The sequence below is a fragment of the Bactrocera dorsalis genome, chromosome 6 (genome assembly GCF_023373825.1).
Source record: "Bactrocera dorsalis isolate Fly_Bdor chromosome 6, ASM2337382v1, whole genome shotgun sequence".
NCBI lineage: Eukaryota > Metazoa > Arthropoda > Insecta > Diptera > Tephritidae > Bactrocera > Bactrocera dorsalis.
The window spans coordinates 38,705,249-38,731,415 of record NC_064308.1 but is presented as its reverse complement, the minus strand read 5'-3'; the positions used below and the strand labels follow the sequence as shown (position 1 = coordinate 38,731,415).

At 38.7% G+C, this 26,167-nt stretch overlaps 1 protein-coding gene across 7 annotated transcripts in view; it reads left to right on the top strand.

The window, feature by feature from the left end:
* Positions 1-168: 168 nt before the first annotated feature.
* LOC105234225 (protein zntC) overlaps positions 169-26,167 on the top strand; it is a 453,706-nt gene continuing 427,707 nt past the window's right edge. For 2 of the 7 annotated variants that reach the window (XM_049460523.1, XM_049460524.1), the window contains exon 1: positions 17,511-17,936. The gene's annotated coding sequence lies outside the window, so the exon portion shown is untranslated. Of the gene's footprint in view, positions 1,141-17,508; positions 17,961-18,031; positions 18,172-26,167 lie in introns of those variants that run through there. The other 5 variants (XM_049460519.1, XM_049460522.1, XM_049460520.1 and 2 more) reach the window with 5 other exon arrangements.

Genomic DNA, 26,167 nt, shown 5'->3' with positions numbered 1-26,167 from the left:
TAAAACATTTATTATCATAACAAAAGTGAATACATCTGAAAACCAGTAGTAAGTTATACAGCACCATTACAGTTAATTTTTACATAAACCACATCGAATGTCCATAGATGCATTAGACACATTAAAGGCAGCAGGCGACATCAGCCAAATATTAAAATTTATACCCATGTTCTTATGGATACAATTATACAGACAACAGCACGACTTTACGGCAGTAGGCTTGTAGTCGTCGCTGTCGTCAAATTAAATCAATTTACAGTAGTGGTGACACTAATATATACGTTAAATGTAAAATTTTTCAAAACTCTAAAAAGTGTAATACATACTATTTTACCAGCAGAAACAGCAAACAGCAAACTAGCCTTAATTTGTAATAACAATTGATAATTTAAAACAAATAAATCGACCAATAAAATATTTAAATTTTATTGAAGTGAAAGGTTTTAGTATGGCAACAGGAAAATTGTATACATCAGCTGTTGCTGCCGTCTTCAAAATGTTCAAGAAACTGGTTTCAAGACGCCATTTGCAGATAATGATATTTAGCATTCGCTCATTCGTCATGAATTGCAGTCGGCTATGTGCTTAAACCAAGATATATGTACATACATATAATATATAAGTAACAGAACTATTGTACTCATTAACAAATTTTGCTTTAATCAGATGAGTAGCAACCTGCTGCGGAGTACACATTTTCAGAGAACGCAAGAATTTTCTTTTTCCTTACTAAATATATACTCTGTGTGGTTGTCTTCTATTGAGCGAAACAACACTGGTTATACATATGCAGGTATACTCACATAAAAAACACGCTAGTTATTGAGTTATCAACCCGTAAAACAGCTTGAGTTCATAAAGATAAAGAGGCCACGTGGTGAGCGGAGCGCGGAATTTCAAGATATCAGCATAGCAACTGGATTACGATTATATGCAATTAAACATTGCGCGTTAAAATATATTACTTAAGTTTATACTTAATACGAAAAGGTTTAGGAGTTATAGCTGTCGGACAGCATAAAACAAAAGTGCACTGCGAAAATACTGGTATACTAGTGCAGATACAAGCCTATTAAGGTTAAACTATAGAACATTTTGTTCGAGTTATAAATTGAGTTATTGGGAAAGGAACTGTAATAGGTGAGTATTCAAATTAATTAAAGTAAATATGCTTAATTATCCCATTAATATACAACGACAGTGTTATTAGGAAGTATTGTGAATGAATATTATGGAGTAAGTAAAAGAAATAACGATAAAAAAGTAACTATGGTTACGTTGGTTCTAATCCAAGTCATCATTAAGTTGAACTCATCAAATAGAAAAGCAATATCCTACTTGCAAGCGTTGTTGCCGTCAATTACTAAGTGTACTGACTATTACATATGAATATTTCGACATTGTAACAATGTTTCTAAAACTAAACGATCACTGTTCACACAGTTTAGCAACTCAGAATTAGAGCGATTATCTTGCCTTTAAACTATACAGTACAACGTAAACACTGCACTGCACCATAGCTATAATACTCTTCACAAGTGCATTTTTTTATAGTATAAAAGGGAATAAAAAGATCTTTGTTTTCATTTTTATGGGATTAAAAAAGCATTCCATAAATGGACTCAAGTTACAGTTCAGAGTATAAACATGATTAATTCATTAAATTTATATACGATTATTAGTTCAATTAAAAGGGTGTAAATACCAATTAATCATCTTCATCTTCATCATCATCGTTTGATTCCAGTGATTACCATGTTCCAGCAATTGTAATTGCTGGCATGATTCTAAAAAAGTTGCACCCACCGTACCATTCACAGTATGCAAAGACTCAAATGAATTTGAACCGCGTACAATAGAAACCGCAGGTAGAAGCAATCGTCCTAATTCATTAGTTGAGAACACTCCTGGATGTCAATCTACTGGTTGGCCTTGCTTTCTATGTAAATATTTCTTCGACGATGCATTCTATGTATAATATTTCCGAATAGAGCAAGTTCTCGCAAACGGTTTACTGACGAATGTATTCTCTGGGTTGAAATAGACTCTTTGGTCATTCTCCAAATGAACTGCGAGACGCACAACATTCGGAAAACGTTCATGAATTGCAAAAGCAAATATCTTACAAAGCGCTTTATTGCAGTTCACGTATCGACCGTATCGTTCAAGACCAATAACCGCCATAATACTTCCTCTAGTGTCATAATTACAAATGTATTTTATCGATTACACAAAATTGCAATACACAACATTGACATGACTTTTGAATGTGAATAGGACAACAGTGGTGAATATGGTACGATGCGTTTCCGAAAGAAAAGCATGTGGATAGTGTTTCGTGCATTTATTGTCAGACATACAAACCGATCCCGATCCACAGAGAACAACCTCTGAAAAGCCGTTCTCTTAGCGTTATTAACCAACAAACATTCATTCGTTTGTATAGGGAAAAGAAAAGGGCTGTTTTTAGGGGTTTTCCTGCAATTATTCGAAATTTTCCTGCCGCAAAAACCATCCTTGAACCTCAACGAACATTTAGAAAAAAGAATCGACTAAATTGGTGCTGGCGTTGTTGAGTTATGCGCTTAGCACACATTTCCGATTCATTTTTATATATAAGACTAGCTGACCCGGCAGCCGTTGTCCTGCGTGAAATTATGTGTTTTGAAATGAAAAGAAAGTAAAATTTATCATTTAATTTTTTTTTCAATGTTACGCAACTTGATAAACAAAATTTTTTGGTTTTTGTTCCGGTGTACAGAAAATATAGTTTTCCAACTCGTTACCACGCCACGTATGTCTGACCGTGTGGAAAACATAGCATTTCCAAATTTATGCCACACAATATGCGACTATCCTTGTGTCCTGTTGATTGTCATCTCAAATGCAATTTTCACTGGAAACGGAGTACGTTTGAACTGAAATGGCAAATCGTTAGAACTCAAAGGATACCTTAGAATCAGGCATTCTGCCCCTTGTATTTGATAGCAAAGATTTCGGAACATAATAACGACAGATCCAACTTTGAGACGCAAATGATGGGGTGACATACCAAGCCTGTCCAAAGAATTTAGAAATTCCACTGGTTAATTCTCGGAGTCGTCTTCATTGTCAAGCCGATCGATCGATTTTTATGAGCGCAAGTCTCCCGAAATTCGACTATGAATCTTCCAGTTTAAGTCAACATCGATATTTTTGGCAGATGGAGTTGATATCAAACCACCAGAAGTATCAACCGGAATTTAATCATTTCCAATTTTTAGTGAAGACGATGTAAAATGTCTTCGGCAATGTCATTTTTGTTCGTATCCCATAATTGACGCGGATTTGAAGGCTAATATGTCGAAATGATTATCGTGCGAACTTCATTTTCATTCCAGTTTCCAAAACTTGCACACACCGTACCATTCACAGTACATAATGACTCAAATAAAGTTTAATAGTTAATCAATAGCAACCAAAGGCAGACTTAATTTTTTTTCCTCTCCCGACGATTAAAAACCAAACTCTATAAATCACTCATAATTCCGGTCCTGCTATATGGTGCAGAGGCTTGAACGATGACAACAACCGATGAGTTGACGTTACGAGTTTTCGAGAGAAAAGTTCTGCGAAAGATTAATGGCCATTTGCGCGTTGGCCACGGCGAATATCGCATTCGATGGAACGATTAGCTGTATGAGATAGTTCAGCGAATTAAAAGACAGCGGCTACGCTGGCTAGGTCATGTTGTCCCAATGGACGAAAACACTCCAGCTCTGAAAGTATTCGACGCTGTATACGCCGGGGGAAGCAGTGGAAGAGGAAGACCTCCACTCCGTTGGAAGGACCTGGCTACGCTTGGAATATCCAATTGGCGCCACCTAGCAAAAAAAAGAAACGACGGGGGCGCTGTTTATAAATCGGCTATAATCGTGTAAGCGGTGTCTATGCCAATTAAGAAGAAGAAGAACCGAAGGTAGAAACAATCCTCGTTTTTCGGGTGGATTGTGTAAATTTTTCCTAATGCATTAGTTGATAGCACACCTGGATGCCCATCTAATGGTTGACCTTGCTTTCTGCGCAACTATTTCTTCGACGATGCATTCCAGGTATAATATCAAGGAATTTCCGAATAGAGCAATGTTCTCGCAAACGGAACACTGACGAAAGTTGAGAAAAACACGTAAATGTTAATTTTGTTGATGGCGGTGTCTCCACTGGCTGAACTGTATTCTCTGGGTTGAAATACACTCTTTGGCCATTCTCCAAATTAACTGCGAGACGCACAACATTCGAAAAACGTTCATGAATTACAAAAGTAAATATCCTACAAAGGGCTTTATTGCAGTTCACGTATCGACCGTATCGTTCAAGACCAATAACCGAGATGTTGCTTCCGTTGGTGACGTAATTACAAACGTATTTTATCAATTACACCAAACTGCAATACTCAACATTGATACGGCAAAAAGGTATTAGCAATCGTTTTTTGGGTGGATTATGTAAATTCGTCCTAAGGAATTAGTTGAGAACACACCTGAATGCCAACCTACTGGTATTCCCGAATAGAGCAATGTTCTCGCAAACGAATCACTGACGCAAGTTGAGAAAAAACTCGTCAATGTCAATGTTGTTGGAAGTGTTTCCGCTGGCTGTACTGTATTCTCTGGGTTGAAAAACACTCTTTAGCCATTCTCCAAATGAACTGCGAGATGCACAACAGTCGAAAAACGTTCATGAATTGCAAAAGTAAATACCCTACAAAGCGCTTTATTGCAGTTCACGTATCGACCGTATCGTTCAAGACCAATAACCGCCATATTGGTTCCTTTGGTGACGTACTTACAAACGTATTTTATAGATTACACCAAACTGCAATACTAAACATTGATATGAGTTTTGAATGTGAATTAGACAACAGTGGAGAATATAGTACGATCCATATGTTGTCAACTTCGATATTCACTACTCTAAGTTGTATGGTCGTCTGATGAGCTACGACGATAGAGTGGATATCCATCATTTCCAGTTTGCGATTCCGAAAGAAAAGCAAGTGGATAGTGTTTCGTGCATTTATTGTTAGACATACAAACCGAAGTGGGATTGTGGTGTCCGCAAGGTCCATGAACCATATTGGTTTTCATCACTTCGTTTAATACTGGATCTTTCTCTGCATCAGGAATTTCCGCAGAAATGATTTCATCAATTTGATCTGGTGGAACCACTATCCACCATCCAAAGAAGAACATCGTAACTGTTGTTTGAAAAGTCGTGCTGTGACAACGTGACGATCGCTTGCTGATTGACCCCGATCCATAATTCCACACGTATGTCATCGCATCCTGGGAGTACTCGTTCATGTGCCTTGGCGTTGATGGCAAAAAGAAGTTTTCTTTTATTTCTGAACCTTTCCAGATCCACAGCGAACAACTTCTGAAAATTTCATGAAGATTGGTTTCGCCGTTCTCGAGCCTTAGCGTTTCTAACAAACAAACATAATAATAACAAATACAACAAAAAAAGAATTAGTGAAATCGGTCCAGCCATTCACGCGTGATGCCGTGATAACGGAAAACGGGTTTCATTTTTATATATATAGACTAGCTGACGGCAGCCGTTGTACTGAGTAAAATTATGTGCTTTAAAATGAAAAGAAAGTTAGATTTATCATTTACTTTTTTTTCAATGTTACGCAGCTTGATAAACAAAATTTTTTGGTTTTTGTTCCGGTGTACAGAATAGATAGTGCCACACACTATGCGACTATCCTTGTGTCCTGTTGATTGTCATCTTAAATGAAATTTTCACCGGAAACGGAATACGTTTGAACTGAAATGGCAAATCGTTAGAACTCAGAAGAATTCGTAGAATCAAGCACTCTGCCCCATTGTATTCGATAGCTGCGTCACAATCAGTTTGCCAAACATCACAACGACAGAGCCAACTTTGAGACGCAAATGATGCGGTGGCATACCAAGCCTCTCCAAAGAATTTGGAAATTCCACTGGATAATTCACGGTGTCATCTTCATTGTCAAGATGATCGATCGATTTGTATGACCGCAAATCTCCCGGAATTTGACTTTGAATCTTCCAGTTTAAGTCAACAACATCGGTATTTGTGGCAGCTAACATTGCGCGTGCACTCAAGGAATTACGATAATTTGGCCAATGTTCGTATAAACATTCGTGATCCATCCTTCTTGAATTGATAAACGGCATATAGAATTGATATCAAACCACTGGAAGTATCAATCGGTATTGACTCATTTCCAATTCTTTGCGTATACGATGTAAAATGTCTTCGGCAGGGTTTTTTGGTCGTATCCCATAAATGACGCGTGTTTGAAGGCTAATCATCGCGAAAAGTGTGCGAACTTCAGTGGCATTCGAAGTAGCTATCGCATCGTCCATCGTTTGATTCCAGTGATTACCATGTTCCAGCAATTGTAATTGCTGGCATGATTCTCAAAAAGTTGTACACACCGTACCACTCACAGTATGCAAAGACTCAAATGAATTTGAACCGCGTACAATAGAAACCGAAGGAAGAAGTAATCGTCCTAATTCATTAGTTGAGAACACTCCTGGATGTCAATCTACTGGTTGGCCTTGCTTTCTGTGTAAATATTTCTTCGACGATGCATTCTATGTATAATATCAAAGCATTTCCGAATAGAGCAAGTTCGCGCAAACGGTTTACTGACGAATGTATTCTCTGGGTTGAAATACACTCTTTGGCCATTCTCCAAATTAACTGCGAGACGCACAACATTCGAAAAACGTTCATGAATTACAAAAGTAAATATCCTACAAAGGGCTTTATTGCAGTTCACGTATCGACCGTATCGTTCAAGACCAATAACCGAGATGTTGCTTCCGTTGGTGACGTAATTACAAACGTATTTTATCAATTACACCAAACTGCAATACTCAACATTGATATGAGTTTTGAATGTGACATAAACAATAATAAAGAATATTGTAAGATCCGTGTGTTGTCAACTTCGATGTGTTGTTAACTTCGATATTCACATCTCTAAATTGAATGCTGAATGTTCTGCCATTGTCGTCTGGTGACCGACGCCGATACAGTGGATTTCCATTATTTCAAGTTTATGTTTCCGAAAGAAAAGCATGTGGATAGTGTTTGGTGCATTTATTGTCAGACATACAAGCCGAAGTGGGATTGTGGTGTCCGCAAGGTCCATGCACCATATTGGTTTTCATCACTTCGTATAATACTGAACTTTCTCTGCATCAGGAATTTCAGCAGAAATGATTTTATCAATTTGATCTGGTGTAACCACCATCCAAAAAGGAATGTGTACGTGCGACAAACCTCTCCTTACTCAACAGAGTACATCTAGCATCTAACAGCATCACATATACGTTGCTTCAAGATAAAGTCCATCAAACATCGCTTGCTGATTGACCGCGATCAAATCAAAATATTGAAAACAAAACAAACAAAAATTGAAAACAAATTTGTATGGAAAAAAGTTACTTTTTGGAATTATCCAATTTTCCAACTTTTCCTCATGAAAAGTATAAGGTATTTTTATTTCTGAACCTTCCCCGATCCACTACGCACAACCTCTGAAAATTTCATCAAGATTGGTTCAGTCATTTCCTTAGCGTTACTAATAAACAAACATTCATTCGTTTGTATGGAAAAAATAAAAGGGCTGTTTTTAAGGGGTTTCCGGAAATTATTCGAATTTTTCTGCCCGTAAAAACCATCCTTGAGCGTCAACAAACATTTAAAAAAAATAATTGGAAAAATTGGTCCAGGCGTTGTTAAGTTATGCGCTTACCAACTCATTTTGCGATTCATTTTTATAATATTTGTTGTCAAAAAAGTCTTGTGGTATTTTTATTGAATTTTTTTTTTAAATGAAATTGAAATGAATTTTTGATGACTCATGCCCAGCTCTTGACCGATGCTACGGCTGCTACTATGCCGGTCTCTTTCGACCAATTCAGCGATTTTATCGCAATTTTCGACGACAGGCCTTCCGGAGCGTGGCGCATATTCGTCCACCTCTACACCAGAACGAAAACGTTGAATCCATCGTTGTGCGGTGGAAATGGAAACTGTATCGGGACCATAAACTGCACAAAATTTATTGGCGGCTTGAGATGCATTTTTGTCGTATTTTCTTTTTATTTTGCTCCATGTCTGCGACGCTATAACTCACGAACGACTTAAAAGAAACGGCAATCAAACACTTGTTAGCGCGTGAAATGAGCTTTCCAAAAAGGTATAGCATGACCCGATGCGACGAATAAAACTAGAACTACGCGCTTTCAGCGCCAACTAGCGAAAATACCGCAAGACTTTTTTGACCACCCAATATATGTATATAGGATATGTACATATCGTCACCTGAAATGCAAAAAAACGTATCATCAAAAAATTCGAAATTGAGTATCTTATTGATTTCGATTCACTACTTTAAATTACACACCTACTATTTAAATTGGTCCTACATTTTCATGTTCTGCGCTCATATATGAACCAGCTTTAAACAATATTAAAAATTTTTTCACTCTTGTTCCATTTTATTTCGTGTTTCATTCACGCCACTGTAAATTTTCGAAAATGTTGGTACGTTATTTTGGATTTTAGGTGACGATATACTCTTTTTAACTCATACACTGACCGACATATTGGGCATAAGATTTGTTAGAAAAACGAAAATCATTACATGTAGTATATGGGAGTTGGGATAATAACGACCCGATTTTATCTATTTTTGCTAAAAACAGATTTTAAGTGGGTGTCATAAAGTATTTCACATACAATCATCAATCATATAGAGTAATGTCAGCCGGGTGCTCGAAAATCCTGATATTAGTTATATGGGAGCTACGTAAAGTTTTAGACCAATTATATCTATTTTAGGCACAAAGATATACTGTTATGAGTGAAACATATTCTACAATTTGAGATAACTCAAATAGATGGGCGTAAACGGACCACTACCACGACTGCAAATGCCATCAACGCACTAAATTAAGACATAAAAATGTAATTTAGCATAGGAGTCGCAGTAGCAAAGGGCACCTGTGACAAAACAGTTTTGAAAAAGTTGGCGTAGCCCTAATATGTTTAATGTACATATCTCCTAAGCCAATAAATCTTCTTCTTCTTCTTCTTTACTAGCGTAGAAACCGCTTAAGCGGTTATAGCCGAGTAAACAACAGCCCGTCGTTTCTCCTTTTACAAAATGACGCCAATTGGAGATTCCAAGCAAAGCCAGTGCCTTCTTCCCCTGATATTTCCGACGAAGTGAAGATCTTCCTTTGCTCCCCCGGGAGGATACTTCGCTGAATACTTTCAAAACTGGAGTGTTTACGCCCATTCGCACGACATGACCTAGCCAGCGTAGCCGCTGTCTTTTAATTCGCTGAACAAAGCCAATGCCGTCGTATATCTCATACAGCTCATCGTTCCATCGAATGCGATATTCGCCGTGGCCAATGTGCAAAGAACCATAAATCTTCCGCACAACATTTCTTTCGAAAGCTCGTAACGTCGACTCATCAGATGTTGTCACTGTACTTGCCTCTGAACCATCCAGCAGGACGGGAATAATGAGTGACTTTTAGAGTTTTGTTTTTGTTCATTGAGAGAGTACTTTACTTCCCATTTGCCTACTTCGTCCGAAATAGCAACTACCGGCAAGAGATATTCTGCGTTAGATTTCGATGCTGACGTTGTTTTTGGTGTTAATGATGCTTCCAGGAAAGATGAAATTATGTACGATTTCGAAATTATGACTGTCAACTGTGACGTGGGAGCCTATCCGCGAGTATGATGACTGTTTCTTTGATGACAGGAGATATTTCGTCTTGCCCTCGTTCACCACCAGACCCATTTGGCTTCCTTATGCACTCTGGAGAAAACAGAACTATCGGCGCGGTTTTTAAGGTCAATGATATCAAAATCATCGCGTACGCCAGCAGCTATACACTCTTATAGAAGATTGTACCTTCTCTCTTTAGTTCTGCAGCTCGAATTATTTTCTCCAAGGGTAAATCGAAGAAGTTACACGAAAGGGAGTCGCCTTGTCTGAAACCTCGGCTGGTATTGATCGAGAGGTACTTCGTCATGCTGACGGAGCTTTTGGTGTTGCTCAACGTCAGCTTAGATACCAAATTAAAACATCGCGACATATAGGTAGCTCCTTCTCGTGCTGTAAAAAGCAGCTTTGAAATCGACGAAGAGTTGATGAGTGTCAATTCTCCATTTCCTCCTCCCTTCTCCTCGGGTCTCCCTTTTTGTTAATTGGGCAAAGCACACATAAGTCCAATCGTCGGGCATGCTTTCGTTCGACAATATTCAACAAAGAAGTTGATGCATGATCCAGTAACACTGATCTGTACCAACTCACATCGGAACGGCATGATTCGCTGGATAACGGTGAGGTTGCGATTGCGCCTTCCTTGACATTGAAGGTACTTTTGAAAATGCCTCTCACGCTAGCGTGATCAAGACACCAGAGAAAAGAAACGTACCGGCTGCGATATGCAAGTGGCCTTACTGCGTACTAGGGTAGCGGAAACAACTGTGGGGGCGAGCAAGATTCGTCTTGGCACCCTTTCTATGGAGCCTGGTAGTAGATGAGCTCCTTGAGTTGCTCACTAGCAATAGAAGCCATTGTCAGGTGTACGCGGAAGACCTTGTCATAATGGCGCAAGGTAAATTTGAGAACACTCTCTGTGACATTGTTCAAAGGGGCTTAAGTCTAGCAAAGGGATGGTGTAACACGGTAGGGCTAAGTATCAACCCGGCAAAAAGTACAGTGATCCTTTTAACTAAGCGAAGATTTCTTCAGGGCTTGAGGCCCCTAACAACTGGAGGAAGGGAGGTGGAGATGTCGAAAGAGGTCAAATTCCTTGTCATTACATTATACTTATCCTTATGGTGGAGTCGGCATTTGGACTTAACGCTGTCCAAAGCCACCAAGGCACTCATGATATGCAGACTCCTGGCCGGCAGATCCTGTGAATGCAAGCCATGTATCATTAAATGGCTGTATACCATGATTGTAATGCCTATTGTCACCTATGAAGCGGTTGCTTGGGCCGCCGAGACAACGCAGTCTTCGGTAAGCCTTAGACTATCAAAGCTGCAAAGGCTTGCCTGTGTCTATGCTTCAGGGGCAATGCGCACATCCCCCACTGCAGCGCTTGAAGTCATACTGCAGCTCACACCGCTGCATCTAGTGATTAAACAGGTAGCGAAACATACCATTCTTCTAATGTCAGCAGAGGGTTTCGGCTAAGATAAGCTAATGTCCCCTCCCCGTGATAAATTCCACCTCCTCGTCGCGCTCTACACAGGGCACTGCAAGCTCAGAAAGCACTTGTTCAACATATGCATAGTCTCTTGTTCTGCGACTTGGACCAGAAAACGCCAGCACACCTAATTCTGGATTGTCCAGCAATTTTCAGAAGAAGGATTAAGGCCATGGGTTCCATCTATATAGACTAGGGTGTGTCATTCTGAGGCAACCTTTTTTTTCAACTGAAAAACAGGCTCAAAACTTTCGAAAATGTGAAAAACAACGTCACTCAAAAGATGAGCTCTTAATATTAATATTGAGAGGTGCCTCTTTCAAATTTTCTGTTTTCCATATAAATAACATGGAAAAAAATCATTTTTTTTGTGGTGGTTATTGTGCGGAGGTTTAATATGTGCACGCGATGGGTGCAAGTGGGGATGGTAAACTCGATTCCCATTCTACTCAAAAATCGAGCACCCAGCAGGTTCCTGGAATTATTCAGGTTGCTAGACCTTGGTGAACATATGTGATATAGGAGAGGGCATCATGGACCCTAGGTCCCGGTGCAATACCTCATTAACAATATCTATCTATCTATCTATGCTCCTTATGAGCTCTTCGCTGTCGTGTTTGAATAGCTCGGCCGGCAACCCATCGGCCCTCCCAGTTTATTGTTCTTCAGACGGGTAATTGCTATTCGAACTTTTTCATGGTTGGGCCATGAATCGTCATCGCTTGGGGTTCGCCTTCTCCTAGCGTTATGTTTTCACTGCCATTCACAGGCTAAAGAAGTGGTCCCTTGATAATTAAGTATGCTCTGGGCATCGGTGACTAGATCACCTTTGGGGGTTCTACAAGAGTATGCTCCGGCCTTGAAACCTTTCGTTGGTTGTCGCATTTTTTGGTAGAATTTTCGAGTGTTACCCCCGTCGGCCAGCTAATGGAGCTCTTCATACTTACGTAATTCAGTCTCTCACTTTTTTGTCTGCAAATGCGTCTCGTTTCCCTCTTCAACTCTCGGTATCTATCCTATTGCGCACGTGTTCTGGTTGATCGTGGCGTTGCGAGGTTTGCATTCTGTTTTCGCTTCGATGCGACACGCACTCCTCATCGTACCAGCTGTTTTTTTGCATTTACCGAAACCTAATGATCTTGTTTGCAGCTTTCGTAAGAAGCTTGAAATGCCGTCCAACAGTTCCCTTATACCGAGTTGCTGACGAGTGCTCTCAGAAAGCAGGAGTGCAAGTCGAGTAGAAAACCGTTCGGCTCTCTGTTATGATTGCAGCTTTTCGACTTCGAACCTTCCTTGGGTTTGTAGACGAGCGATTTATGCTGCACAGAAGCGGGTGCATATCTGGGCTGCAAGAAGATAGTGGTCCACGTCGATGTCGGAGCATACGCACGTCTAAAACACTGGAGACGTGTCTTTGTCTATCACAACATGACGATATGGTTGGTGGCTTTTCGATCCGGAGACAGGCAGGTAGCTTGGTGAATTTTTTTATGCTGGAATCTAGTACCTCGGCGAAGTCGATCGGCCTCAAACTATTTGGGGGTATTTCCTCATCACTGCTGAATTTACTCGCATTAAAGTCGCCAAGCACGATTTTTGACATCGTGGCGAGGGCAGCTTTCATAGGTGCGCTCCATGCGCCCATAGGGGGCATATTTGGTCACATCATCGGGGTGTGGGCCCCAATCAGCGATATGTTGAAGAACCTCACTTTGATGCGGGTTGTGGATAGACGTTCATCCAACGAGGTGAATGACAGTACTCAGCGACGCAGTCTCTCTCCCTCCACGAATCCCACTCCGAAGCAAACTCCGAACTTGCTCTCTTTTATATGGCCACTGTGGTAAATGCCACAGGATCTACTTGCATCCGTCCTTGTCTCGTCCATGGGATTTCTTGGATGGCGATGATGTCAGCCTTCACTCTAACGAGGACATCAACCAGCTGGGCAGAGGCACCTTCCCAATAATGGGCCGGACATTCTAGGCGGCTGCCCTTAAATAGTAATCCTTAATACTTTTGCCGCGATAGTCATCGAAAGGGGAGTCTCTCATCCGAGATTGTTGTGTTCTTTTCAATAAAGGCTTTTTTTAAGTGGCTGGTCTCAAACCCAGCGCGCAACTCTACGGAGGGATGCTTTGCCTTTCACTTTAGCTTGCCTTCAAACATATGTTTTTTGGCTACCCAGAGGGTACTTGGTGAGCAGCATTTATAAAAGAATCGTTTCTGGTCACTCCCAAAGGAATGGCGATCAGAGAAATTCTACACATGACTCCGTCCTCCGAGCCACTAAGAACTCCTACCGACTGTGTGAAAATTGATGAAATCGGATGGTAAACCCGCTTACTCCCCATATAACGGTACTGTTCAAAAGAGACAATAAATTTTACCTCCGAGATGGTATGAGAAAGCTTTATGAGAGCCACTGTGAAAATTGGACAATGGACGTGGAACCGCCCGAATCTCGGGCCCTGACTGACCGATTTCGACTAAATTTAGTACGTGACATACTTTTAATATTACTTTGACACAGTGTGAAAATGGGCGAAATCGGACTACAAGCACGCCTACTTCTTGTATAATACAATTTAAAATTTGATTCTTTCATTTTCGTGTACACAAATCAAGAAGTAATTAATATAACTGAAAAAAATGTTGCAGTAATATTGTATTTCCCATAAAGCATAACACCTTTTCTTTGAACATCCATATGATTGGTGATTGCATGGGAGGTATCTTAATGAAACCTAAGGAAGATTATTCAGTATGTGGTATGGTAATAGTAAATTAATAAAATCGGGCATTCTGCATAATTATTTTCTTTTTTCTAACAAATCTTATGTCGAAATGTCGGCGAGTGTATGAGTTATATAGAGTATATGTTCATATAAAATTGCTTATACTTCGATCCTTTGGCTGAGGTTCTACATCTTTGCTATTCCTTTTTGGAAAGCTCATTTCACGCGCTAACAAGTGTTGGATTGATTGTCGTTTTTTTTAAGTCGTTCGTGAGTTATAGCGTCGCAAACATGGAGCAAAATAAAGAGAAAATACGGCCTATTTTACAGTACTACTACGATAAACGCAAAAATGCATCTCAAGCCGCCAATAAAATTTGTGCAGTTTATGGACCCGATACAGTTTCCATTTCCACCGCACAACGATGGTTTCAACGTTTTCGTTCTGGTGTAGAGGTGGTCGAAGATGCGCCACGCTCCGGAAGGCCTGTCGTCGAAAATTGCGATAAAATCGCTGCATTGGTCGAAAGAGACCGGCATAGTAGTCATCAAACCGTTATAAACCATTTGAAGAAGCTTGGAGTCACTAAGAAGCTCGATGTATGGGTGCCACACCAATTGATTCAATAAAAATACCGCAAGACTTTTTTGACAACCCAATGTGTAACCCTATATCTATCTAGCTTATTTTTAAGTGATACGTACAACCATTAGGTGAGAAAAACTATTATCAGAGATAAAGAGTGTTTCAACTCATCTCTTGTGAGAGAGCAATTACTAAATGTCAAAACCTCTTGGAGCATGACATCTGATCGAGTTCAGGAGGTTTTGACGTTTAGCAATTGGAATCGAAGGAGGGTCAGCTTAAATCTTACCAAAAAATATGTAAGCGGGGGGATTTGTTGCACCGTTCATGACCACTTATAAAAAATGTAAAACAATGAAAATTGAATAAATTTGTAAAAATTAAATGTATTTGATCTAACGGGTTTTAATTTGAAGTATTATTTTCAATGGAATGGATTGACAGCTAAAAGGCTTACTATACATCCTTTTATTGGGTATTGAAAGTTCAAAAGTCAGTTGTTTTAACACATCATACAAATATTTAAATAGTTTCTCCATATATTCAACGACCTCTATGTAGTAATTTTTATCGTAATAAATGTTGGTTCTTTTAATTTAAATGCCCAAAATTAATTATTTTGTCCGACCTGGCCATACTGGAAAATGTTATAAAAACCCCTCATTTTGAGGCCTCTCACACTGGAATAAGTGGTGCATCCCTTAATCCCTGTTATTATACTACATTCTGTAGCCATCAGCTTGCAAGAGCATCATAAAAAATTAAACAAGAAAAATGTTAACTACCGCTACACCGAAACAGGTGTATTTATTATAGCAACTATGTATATGTGTCAGAAATAATCACAACTTTTACAAGTAAAGAAAGGCTAAATTCGGATATAACCGAACATTTCATATTCTTGCAACTTGGAAGGATCAAAGCCGAGGAAATACCTTCAGGTGTTAGCAAACCTTTATTTTAAATTTGGGACGAATGCCAGTTTCCCTTTGTATTCTTAGTGTGTGTAAATTTATTTACAGTGCATATAAAATAAATAAATAAGTTTATTTTAAATATGTGGCAAAAGAATTCAACATTCATTATTCGACAAAATCGTTAATAAAATTTGGTATTTTATTAAATAATAGTTTCGATCATTCAATTCAATTCAATAAAATAAAATACAGTCAAATGTGGTATGTTATTAAGTTATATATCAATCTATAGGGCAATTCACAATCTGGTGCAAATGGTTTTGCATATTTGCAATTGCAAATTCGCTGTATATTTTGTTAGTGTAAAAGCAACAATATGCCTCGCTCATTTGCAATTGCAAATATGCAAGACCATTTGCACCAGATTGTGAATTGCCCTTATATTTTACTATACTATATTACTATATTTTACTTTCCTTCAGCGAAAATTACATTAAAATCAGCATCAAATGAGATATACCTGGCATAACCTTAACTGAAGAGACAAATCTAATATATTGAATTGATGTGCACAACGTTGACCATATACACGATATAAGAATAACCGGAAGTTTGAAAATCTTTCTATAGGTATATGGGAGATAGGTATAGTATTGATTTGGTCTATTTTTGATATTACTACATTTTATTAAAAGAAACAGATGTTCTTTGAGTTTCGTTAAGGAACCTTATACACCGTTAAAAATAAATAAGGAGTAAAGTCAACCGGATATTTGAAAATCTTGATATTAGTTATGTGCAAGTTAATCTTTATGAAATTTAGAGAACACGTTTTTCTTGTAATAGTATTAAGATGATGGTCATTACTTTCGTTAGGCGCTTATTAGGTATAATACGAATTTCGAACTTCTGGTTGAACTTACACCGTAATGTCAATCAATATGTGAGATACCTTTGCAAAACTAAGTGAACAATAATATTACAGATATACTTTAAAACTGAAGTATAATATGATGACCCTAAGACTCAAACAAAATTCCGGCCCTGGTAAACGTAAAACGCAGGGTGCTTCAGAACTTCCTACAATGAAAAAAAAAATCGCTTTTCGAATGGTTTTAATTACTAAGAACCAGGAATTACCCGATCAACGGCTTAATTTTAAAATTTGAAAAGCTTCATGGAATACGCCTTATTTCATTCACAGGGGAAGAATTATGTTCGCGTCCGAAACTAGTGGAGCCATTCAAAACTAAGCTGAAAGGTAAAATTCAAGAAATCGGACTATGTTCAATATAAATTTACAACGCAGATGAATCCGAGTTATATTGGAAGCTTCTTCTGGGAAAATTATGCATTTCTAGAATGGAGCAACAAGCATTTTAACTGCCCAGTGGAGTACAAAGTCAGCAAAAACAAATACTTATATTCTTTAACAAGGTAAAATCCTATTTAAAAGCGATCGGATTGCTTCAAAATCTTCTTGGCAACGCACCTTCGCAACGAGATGAATTGAAGTCATGGTTCAATTATAAAAGACCTTTTTGAATTCGGTCGAAAATAAGAAACGTCACACATAAATCCCTGTTTTTTTCAATTCTGTTTACAATTAGAAAACAACCCACATCTTGCATACACATGTTACTTCTATTCTTTACGAAAAGCAAAATTACAAATGTTTGAATGAACTGTTCTAATATTTTGAATTATGTAAAGAAAATTTTACGTTTGAAATATAAAAGCTGATGAAACGAATAAGTAATTTAAAATACAAAACTTTAAAGGCTCCAACAATTCGTTAAATCGAACAAGTATGGTTCTCATTAGTTCGAGTTTTCACGAGTGCTCTGCATATGCAATCAGTTTTGATAAAATACGATAAGAAAGATAAAAAATATATGACACCATGCCGTAAAATGTCGCATTATGTTAGTTTTTATTTGTCTTCTAATATGTGTATGTACGTGTCATATATGTTAAACAAATTTGCTTGAAAGTTTTCTACTAGCTTTTGCTATTCGTATATGAATATAAGTGTGCATAGATCCGTATGTGTTTACCCTAAGTACGCAGCTTTTGATTAACTGTCATCGCGGTCACTAAGTCAGGCAGTTATCGTCGTAACGCCCCCGGAAACACCTCGAGTGGAGATCGTAACGCGGCGTGTTGAGATAAATTGTTATTGAAGTTGATAGTTTTCTTATCACATAACGTTGTTAAATGTTACCAAATTAGACGTTTGCGGGAAGCTTGTTCGATGTGAATCAAGAAAACAAAACATGAACCAATATAGAGTTTCGGTGAAACTTACAAAGTGTACAAAAACTATTGATCACCCAATTCATTGGAGTAGTTTGTTTACGAGTAGCTTCTGCTGCTACTTCACATCTCAATGAAACCGAGTGCAGAGGTACATATAAGAAACAACATTTAAGTATGTTATAAGTATGGCCTTAATGAAAGTGCAATTGTATATATCGTATTCGATGTATTTTCGTTAACATTTATGTGTATAGATATTAGGAAAACATTATTCTCACAAAATTACATTAAACTTAATTTTAACGCTAAAGACATTTTATATTCATTCAGTTATTATTAGCAGTTTTACGCCAATGGTTTTAGTTCTTGAACTTGCCATATATGTATGTATTTAATTTACTCTATTGACAACGTCATGTTCAACTCAACTTATTTTTACAACTGACTCAAACGAAAATACCGCAAGTACTGAAAAAAGCCTGTGCAGAGACTAACTGTTTCAGAAATAATGGCAAACTAATGTAGTTACTCAATAAAAATAGTGAATTTTGAGCGAACAGTGAATTAAAAATTGAATATTAAAAGATTGACTACGTGGGTTTTTTCTCTGAGTGTACTTTTAAGCTTAAATAGCATATCTGGGTTTGTTCCACAATTATGATTGTGTAAATACACATTCTATAATGTGTTTTGTTAAAATAAAGATTAATACTTGTTCTTAAAAAATCCTTGTTTTTCACTAACTTTCATACGTTCTAAAGAAAAGGAACCAATCACCTAATTTTGACGATCAATACTTGCTTTTTAAACGCCTTTTTTCTAGAACCAATTTTCTGTGTAGAAACAGAATTATATCCATATGTACCGTCGAAATTTCATACAGTGAATATCAAAGTGCCAAAAATAAACATAGTAGTATAGAAAACTCATAATGTAAATTTGTTTGAAAAAATTTACTAGTGATTAAATTCTGTTTATTAAATATAATAAATTTTTTAATTCGGGAATGTCGAATAAATATATTAAAAATATACAAAATTTATTTTTTTTCTTTATTTTTCTCCTTTACTTAAAAAAAGTTCGTAATGGTGAATTTCGTGCTGTGGCATAGGTCCAGAGACACTGAAGAAATGAAATCGTTGCTTTTACGGAAACTTGAAACTATCGAATACTTTAATTGTTCAAAAACCTAGAAATAACCCAATATCGAAAATGAATGAAATACATATTTTTTTGAAACTTTTTTTACAGTGCCAAAAACTGTGCATATATATGTACATATGTACATATAAGCATAAGCGTACAATTTGTGTATACAGTGAAAGTAAATCCGACAGCTTCAGTAACTTTCCACTAGCAAAATAACGTTGGTATTTCGCTATTAACGTACAAACAATAATATTCGTGTTTCAACATGTAATGTATAGATAAAACTGCAAAAAAAATTTTAAAAACTTGTTTCTTATACTTCTACGCCCGCTTTGAATGCATATTGCAATGAAAATCCACGTGTACACGCTCATCGAAATACCTACTTATGTATGAACAAACAGGTATTCATCTATAGTGCCTCACAAACGTATTCGGAAACTATTTTTTGTTAGTTAAAAGAAGCCTAAAATATTTTTGGTTTGTAGAATTTTATTTTGAAGGCTTTGTTAATACATCAAATATGATTTTAAATGTGACTTAAAAAAATACTTTGAAAAAAAAAAAATGAATTTAAACTATTTAAAGTATATATGTATATGTGGCGTTCTAAGCTGTCAGTAGCAACTAATGTTCAGTCTGAATATAAATTTACCAGCACCCAGTCATTTTTATCTTTGTTCGAGAAAAAATACGTTAAAATATGGGTGGAAAATCAAAAGAAACTACAAAATTTTTTTTTTGTGGGTGAGGGGGTGGCTTCCGCTTCCTCGGTGCTATCGTCACAGCAGCGCAAGTGACAGCAGGTCACTAAAACCTCCCTTCTAAGGAACCGCCGCCCACCCTGGGATCGCAATTGCACTACTTCAAAGAATGTGTATTCAGCGTCGTCTTCTGTCGCGTCGGTGTATAGGCATTACGGCTCTTCGATCTTTACCATTCTGGGGATGTACTTTTTGAAGTATCCGTAACCGGAAAATAGCTGGGTTGTTTTAAAATCGACTTCTCCGAGTTTACGGCTCGTCCAAAGGTCTAGATTTTTTATTAACCTGGCCGTACATCTGCCGCGACTTTCATTTTCTCATCTTTGTTGCCATGTTGTTATTGTATCTTTCCTTATTTGTTGTATTGCGCTCTTGTTATTATCGGATGATTTGTTTAGCTCCTACAGATTTTTCCTTTCATATGCTAGAAGGTCAATTGGGGCATTACCGCTTATAACTAATATTGCATCGCCTGATACTGTTCAGTAGGCTGATGCAACACTGAGGGCTGCGGTGCACTCCGACCACTAACTTACGCCGGTTTTCCTTTTTAAGGGCGTCTGCCCAGATCTCAGTTCCGTATAATCCGGCGGCGTGCTGGATTTGTACCTAGAAAGTTAGTCTGGGGTCCAGTCTTACCTCTAGGTAGTTTACTGCTTTCTGTATCCTAAGAAAATCCGAATATCGAGGGTTATCTGCTTGTTTGTTAGCAGTAGTAGCTCTGTTTTCTCCGTAGCTAGCTGGAGGTTGTGTGAGTCGAGCCATGCTTTCCGTCCGTATCATGACCTGATTCTGTTTTCTTCGATCATATCCACCCATCTAGCGCTGTTGAAGGCGTTTCGGACATCTAGAGTCGCCAGTATTTTTTTATATTTATGGCGCATCGAGTCTGGGCTTAAGTAGGCCTTCGTGTAGCTTACCCGCTGTATCAAGCATGCATAGTCGACGGTATGCTGATGGCGAATTGGGGTCTCCTTTTTCCTTTCTGATTAGCACCGTTCCTTTTTCCAGGGTTCAGCGAATATTCCGGTTTCAAGGCAGACGTTGTACATGTTCAGTAGTACTGACGGGCGCTCTGCAGAGGTTATTTTGAGGATTTCTGCTGGGATCCCGTCAGTGCCGGATGATTGGTTGGCCTTTAGCTTCCCAATGGCTAGTTTTAGCTCTTTAGGGGTGAACTGGGGGATTTACGCAGATCTTAGAGTGTGTTCTGGATCACTAGCCCTGTTTTCATGAATGGGGAATAGTGCGTTCACGATGTGATCCATTTTGACAGCAGTTAAGTCAAGTAGCTTTGTTCGAGCGCCGAGTCTCTTCATCACTATTTTATACCCGATTCTTCACGGGTTTCTGTTTATATTCTCGCGTAGTTCTTCCCATGTTTTCTTTTTGCTGTCGTCGATGGCGTGCTTCAGCTCCTTTTTTGCTGCTTTGTATTGTTCGGCTCCTTTGCACCTGGATCTCGTGTAGGATCTGAGAAGGCGGAGGCATGGGGGTCTGAGTTGGGTGATATTTTCAGTCCACCATTAAACTGCTGTTTTATGTTTGCTGTGGGAAGCCTTGGACATTGATTTTTGACAGGTTCTTGTTATATTAAGCATTGTGTGCTCGTAAATTTTTGTTGCATTTTTTGGGGAGCTGCCAGATGGGTTTTGGTGGTCTATTGCGGAGATAAATTTTGGAGTATTTAGCTTCGAAATGTTCCATTTTCGTGTTTTTCCTGTAGTGGCTATTTTTTGTTCCAGTATCGATCGTGAAGAAAATGTACTGGTGATTACTGCCAGTGTAATCGTTCAGGACTTCGATATCTTTGTTGAGCCAGCTATGCGTTCTGATGATAAGGTGTAGTCTGTCTGGTGTAGTTTCCCCGCATCTCGGACTTTTAAACGTAGTTGAATTTCCCATGTTGAGCAGTTTTAAGATTAGTCGCACAGGCGTTTCTAGAATGCGTTTTCCTCTCGAGTCCGTGTTTGGCATACCCCATTCTACGGCTTTGGATTTAAGGTCTCCGGCGATAATTAGTTGTCCTTCTATAGACCTGGCTGTGTCCTCAGTATTGTCGAGCTTTTCTTGGAATTCCTGTATGCTATATAGCGGTGGTCGAGCTGCTATCTTCTAGCCAGGTACCTCTACTCTTTTTATATTGCTCGCTTCTGATGATTAACTCGTAGGAGTTCTCCATCACCATTTGCGAGAGTAGTGCGTCAGCAGCCTTGCATCTATGCATATTGGCTTGTAGGATATTCATTTGTTTTGGTGTTTCCTATATACCATATCCCATAGGTTTTCGTGTTTAGCCTCCATACAGCATGAAGGAGGCTTTGTGCACTCTTTCAATTTGTGACCTGGTTGGCCGCATTTTAAACAAGTACCTTGCCCTCATCTGTCGGGCCCTTTGCATTCACAGGTTAAGTGCCCTGATCCAAAGCAGCGAAAGCATCTTGTTGGGGTTTCTTTCAGTCGCAGCCTGCAGTTAACCCAGCCAATTTTTATGTGCGCTTGTCGCATCAGTGTGTCAGCCTTATCCTCATCGAGCGTTATATATGTCCTGACCTGCTCTATTGTGTTAGGTGCTGTTATACTTATCGTCAAGTCCTCGATGGAGTCTTGCAGCACTTTTTTTTTTACAGACTCTGCTACTTCCTCTTTTGTTGAAAGGGATTCGAGGTCTCTTATCTCTACTGTGGCTTTTAATTTAACATCGGCCATAGTTGCGGATTCTTGGAAGGTCGTCTTGAGTGCTTCGCCGAAACAGGATTTTGTGGACTGTCCCTTCTCCAGCTCTAGTAGTATAGCTCTTGTTTTGCGGATCCCTTTGATCTTCACCTCTGTCGCTCGCAGCTTCGAGGTTGTTGGCCTGGGATCTTGATGCGTCTGCTTAGAAGTCCGCGTCTTTTCTCGTTTTCTGCGATGAGCCAGTTTCTGCGGTAATGAATTCATCCAGATGGGCCGCTCCGTTCTTGACATCCAAGCTGACGTTCTTTTGTTTTGGCATCGCCGTCTTCAGAATTTGTACCATACCGTAGCATTTTTCCAAAGATTCGTCTTTCTCTTCTGCTCGGTGAGTTTTGAGGTCCTTCTGTGGTGGCCACTGGAGAGCTTTTCTCTTCTATTTGCTTTGCTGGTCGTGCTTGTGTGGCAGGAGTTTCCTTTGAGGTTATCTTTCCTCAAATTTTTCGGGTTGTTTAGGAGTTACGATGAGTGTAGGGGATCAAAGTATCCTACCTGGTTTGTTGTTCTTTATGTTGGGGTTTCACGCAAAGTTTGACACAAGTTCTTATGGGAGCTTATGTTCAGAGCCAGGTTCAGGCATGAATCAGGAGCTCGTCTCAACTGAACCTGTACGGCCAAAAAATTATGGCGACGTGCATTGAACGTACTTGAAGACCATTTCCAGGCATTGAGGTGATAGAATACTGCCCTCACCAGCCCTCTAAAATTCGAACATCACTGGCTTCGATTCTGATGGGCGCTTGCCCAGGGTTTTCGCCGACGCCTGTGCACTTTTGGTGCTGCTCACTGTATGGTTCCCTCGTCGCTTTGTTACTTCCCTCTCGTGGGTAGGTTCTCCCTCGGTGCAACCTCAGTGGGGGTTGTGGACGCTTATTTAAAGGCGGCATCTTCTCGCCTCTTCGCCGGAGGTTCATTGGGCGCTTTAGGCGTTTTGAGCCAAGCTCTTGGTCGGCGGCTTTGGGGGCTCTTGGTCGGGAGCTGCGTATTACTATTCGTAGCTAACCTACTTAGCTTAGGCCGTCCATTATCCGCCAGCTGTGACCCCGGTAGTAGCCTGAGCTTAGCCTTACCAAAACCACATCTGAAGAGAAAAAAATAATACTTAATTTCAAAAGGAAGGAAAACGTTGCAGTAGATATCAAAATCTAAGGGAAGCATCTCAACCATCCATACCATTTTGTAGAGGAGTTCGCTGAAGTTGCGGCAGCGATAAAAGTTGGAACTTCAAAGAAGTGATGAAGCCGTTATCGTGAGATTTTATAAAATCCACATCTTCAGCTCCAGAATTTAATCAATGTCTCGTTGGCTTGTTCAGTATGTTGGACTAAAGAACATCAAACAATGAGAAGGTGCATGTTTGATATCGAGCATTTGAGGGAATTCACCTCACAACCATGGAATTCACCCCATGAAATGTTAACATTGTTTGATTTTAGTAGAAGGGAATCTGTAGAATTACAGTTTTGTGTAACATGATCAACCAGGGAATATTCTTGACTAACCTAGGAATGAATTCTACTTGTGCCATGCGATTTCTAAATTTTTACAATTTTTTGTTTGTGTATTTTTTATAAATTTATTTTCATTATGAGTTAAAAGAGTAGCAGTTGCAAAATGCTTTGATACTTTGGGAATCAAACAAGCATAAAATTACATTTTGCCCTCGGCATTTTCTATGCGCAATCAATATTTTTTCTCAGCCAGCGAGTTGTGTAGATTTCTTTAGAGATCAGAATATCTTGACTTGCTTGTCCCAATTAAAAGTTTCGATAATTACGAAAATATCAAAAAACTTGTTAATATTATACCTAACAAATAAAACTTATTTCTCTTTTTCATTTTTTAAATCATAATTTAATAAATTAATTAACTATTTTAAAATACATATATGAGTATATCTTCAGATTCATCTTCTTGCACATAGCCCGACAAGCAAAGTAAGCTAGTGCTTACACAGGACATATGTATGTACATTTGGTATGTGTTTTCTTCTTCTTTATTGGCGTAGACACCGCTTTCGCGATTATAGTTGAGTTAACAACAGCGCGCCAGTCGTTTCTTCTTTTCGCTACGTGGCGCCACTTGGCGCCATAAATCTTTCGCAGAACTTTTGTCTCGAAAACTCGTTTTCATCAGTTGTTGTCATCGTCCAAGCCTCTGCATCATATAGCAGGACGGAAATTATGAGTGACTTATAGAGTTTGGTTTTTGTTCGTTGAGAGAGGACTTTACTTCTCAATTGCCTACTCAGTCCGAAGTAGCACCTGTTGGGAAGAGTTATCCTGCGTTTGATTTCCAAGCTGACATTTTTAGTGGTGTTTATGCTGGTTCCCAAATAGACAAAATTATCTACAACTTCAAAGTTATGACTGTCAACAGTGACGTGAGAGCCAAGTCGCGAGTGCGACGACTGTTTGTTTAATGACAGGAGATGTTTCGTCTTGCCCTCGTTCAATGCCAGACCCATCTGCTTTGCTTCCTTGTCCAGTCTGGAGAAAGCAGAACTAACGGCGCTGGTGTTGTGGCCGATGATATCAATAGTTGCCTTGTATGAAACCTCGTTTGGTATCGAACGGCTCGGTGAGGTCTTTCTTGACCCTGACGGAGCTTTTGGTGTTGCTCAACGTCAGTTTACACAGCCGTATTAGTTTTGCGGGGATACCAAATACAGACATCGCGGCATAAAGACAGCTCCTTTTCGTGCTGTCGAAAGCAGCTTTGAAATCGACGAAGAGGTGGTGTGTGTCGATTCTCCTTTCACGGGTCTTTTGCAAGATTTGGCGCATGGTGAATATCTGGTCGGTTGTTGACTTGCCAGGTCTAAAGCCACACTGATAATTTCCAAACAGTTTATTGACGGTGGGCTTTAATCTTTCACACAATACGCTCGATAGAACCTTATACGATGTTGAGAAAGCAAATACGAGACGCTTGTTGGTAAAGGCATGCTCGGAGAGATGTTACGGCATCTGTTTTTAAGAATAAAACTAGGTCACTTGCTGAATATGCGTCTAAGTTCTTGAATGAAAATGTTTTTGTTGTGAGATGTACTACATTTTGGCTAAGCCAATTTGGCTGCCATATTGACTAGTGATGCTTATGCTATTGGTTGTTTTTGTAGAACAACCCAGTCAGCATTTACATATAAAAATAAGCATTTTGCAAGCGTTCAAATGTAAGTAAAACACTTATAAAACGTTGCTGTGACCTTTACAAAAGACATGAAAACAAGGGGTTTATAATCGAAAAGCACCCAACTTTATAAGCGTTTAAAAGACATTTGCAAAACATGTTTTTTAAGTAACGTAATTACACATTTTCTACATGCTTAAAAAACACGAATTTTTAATGAAATTAGTAAACGTTTTAAACATTTACTTTGTTTTGGATATGTTTTTATATTGATACATTTAAGAAATCATTTTTGATATAAATTTTGTTTTCAATATAATACAATCAAATTAAAATGTAAAAATAGGAACTTCATTGTTATTTCATTTAAAAAAAGCATTAGTACTTAGTATTTCAGTTAACTTTTTTTGTTCTTGAAATATGACTTAGAGGCAAACACAAAGTCTTCTTCTTTGCCTCCATTTTCAGCGAATGTTTCGGCTACAGAATTTAAATATGAATATAAAAATGTAACTAGAAACCTATTAAGCGTATTTCACTTAATGTTTTTTGTTGGTGATACATTAACATGTGTACACGTATTTATGTTTGTATGCTTGTG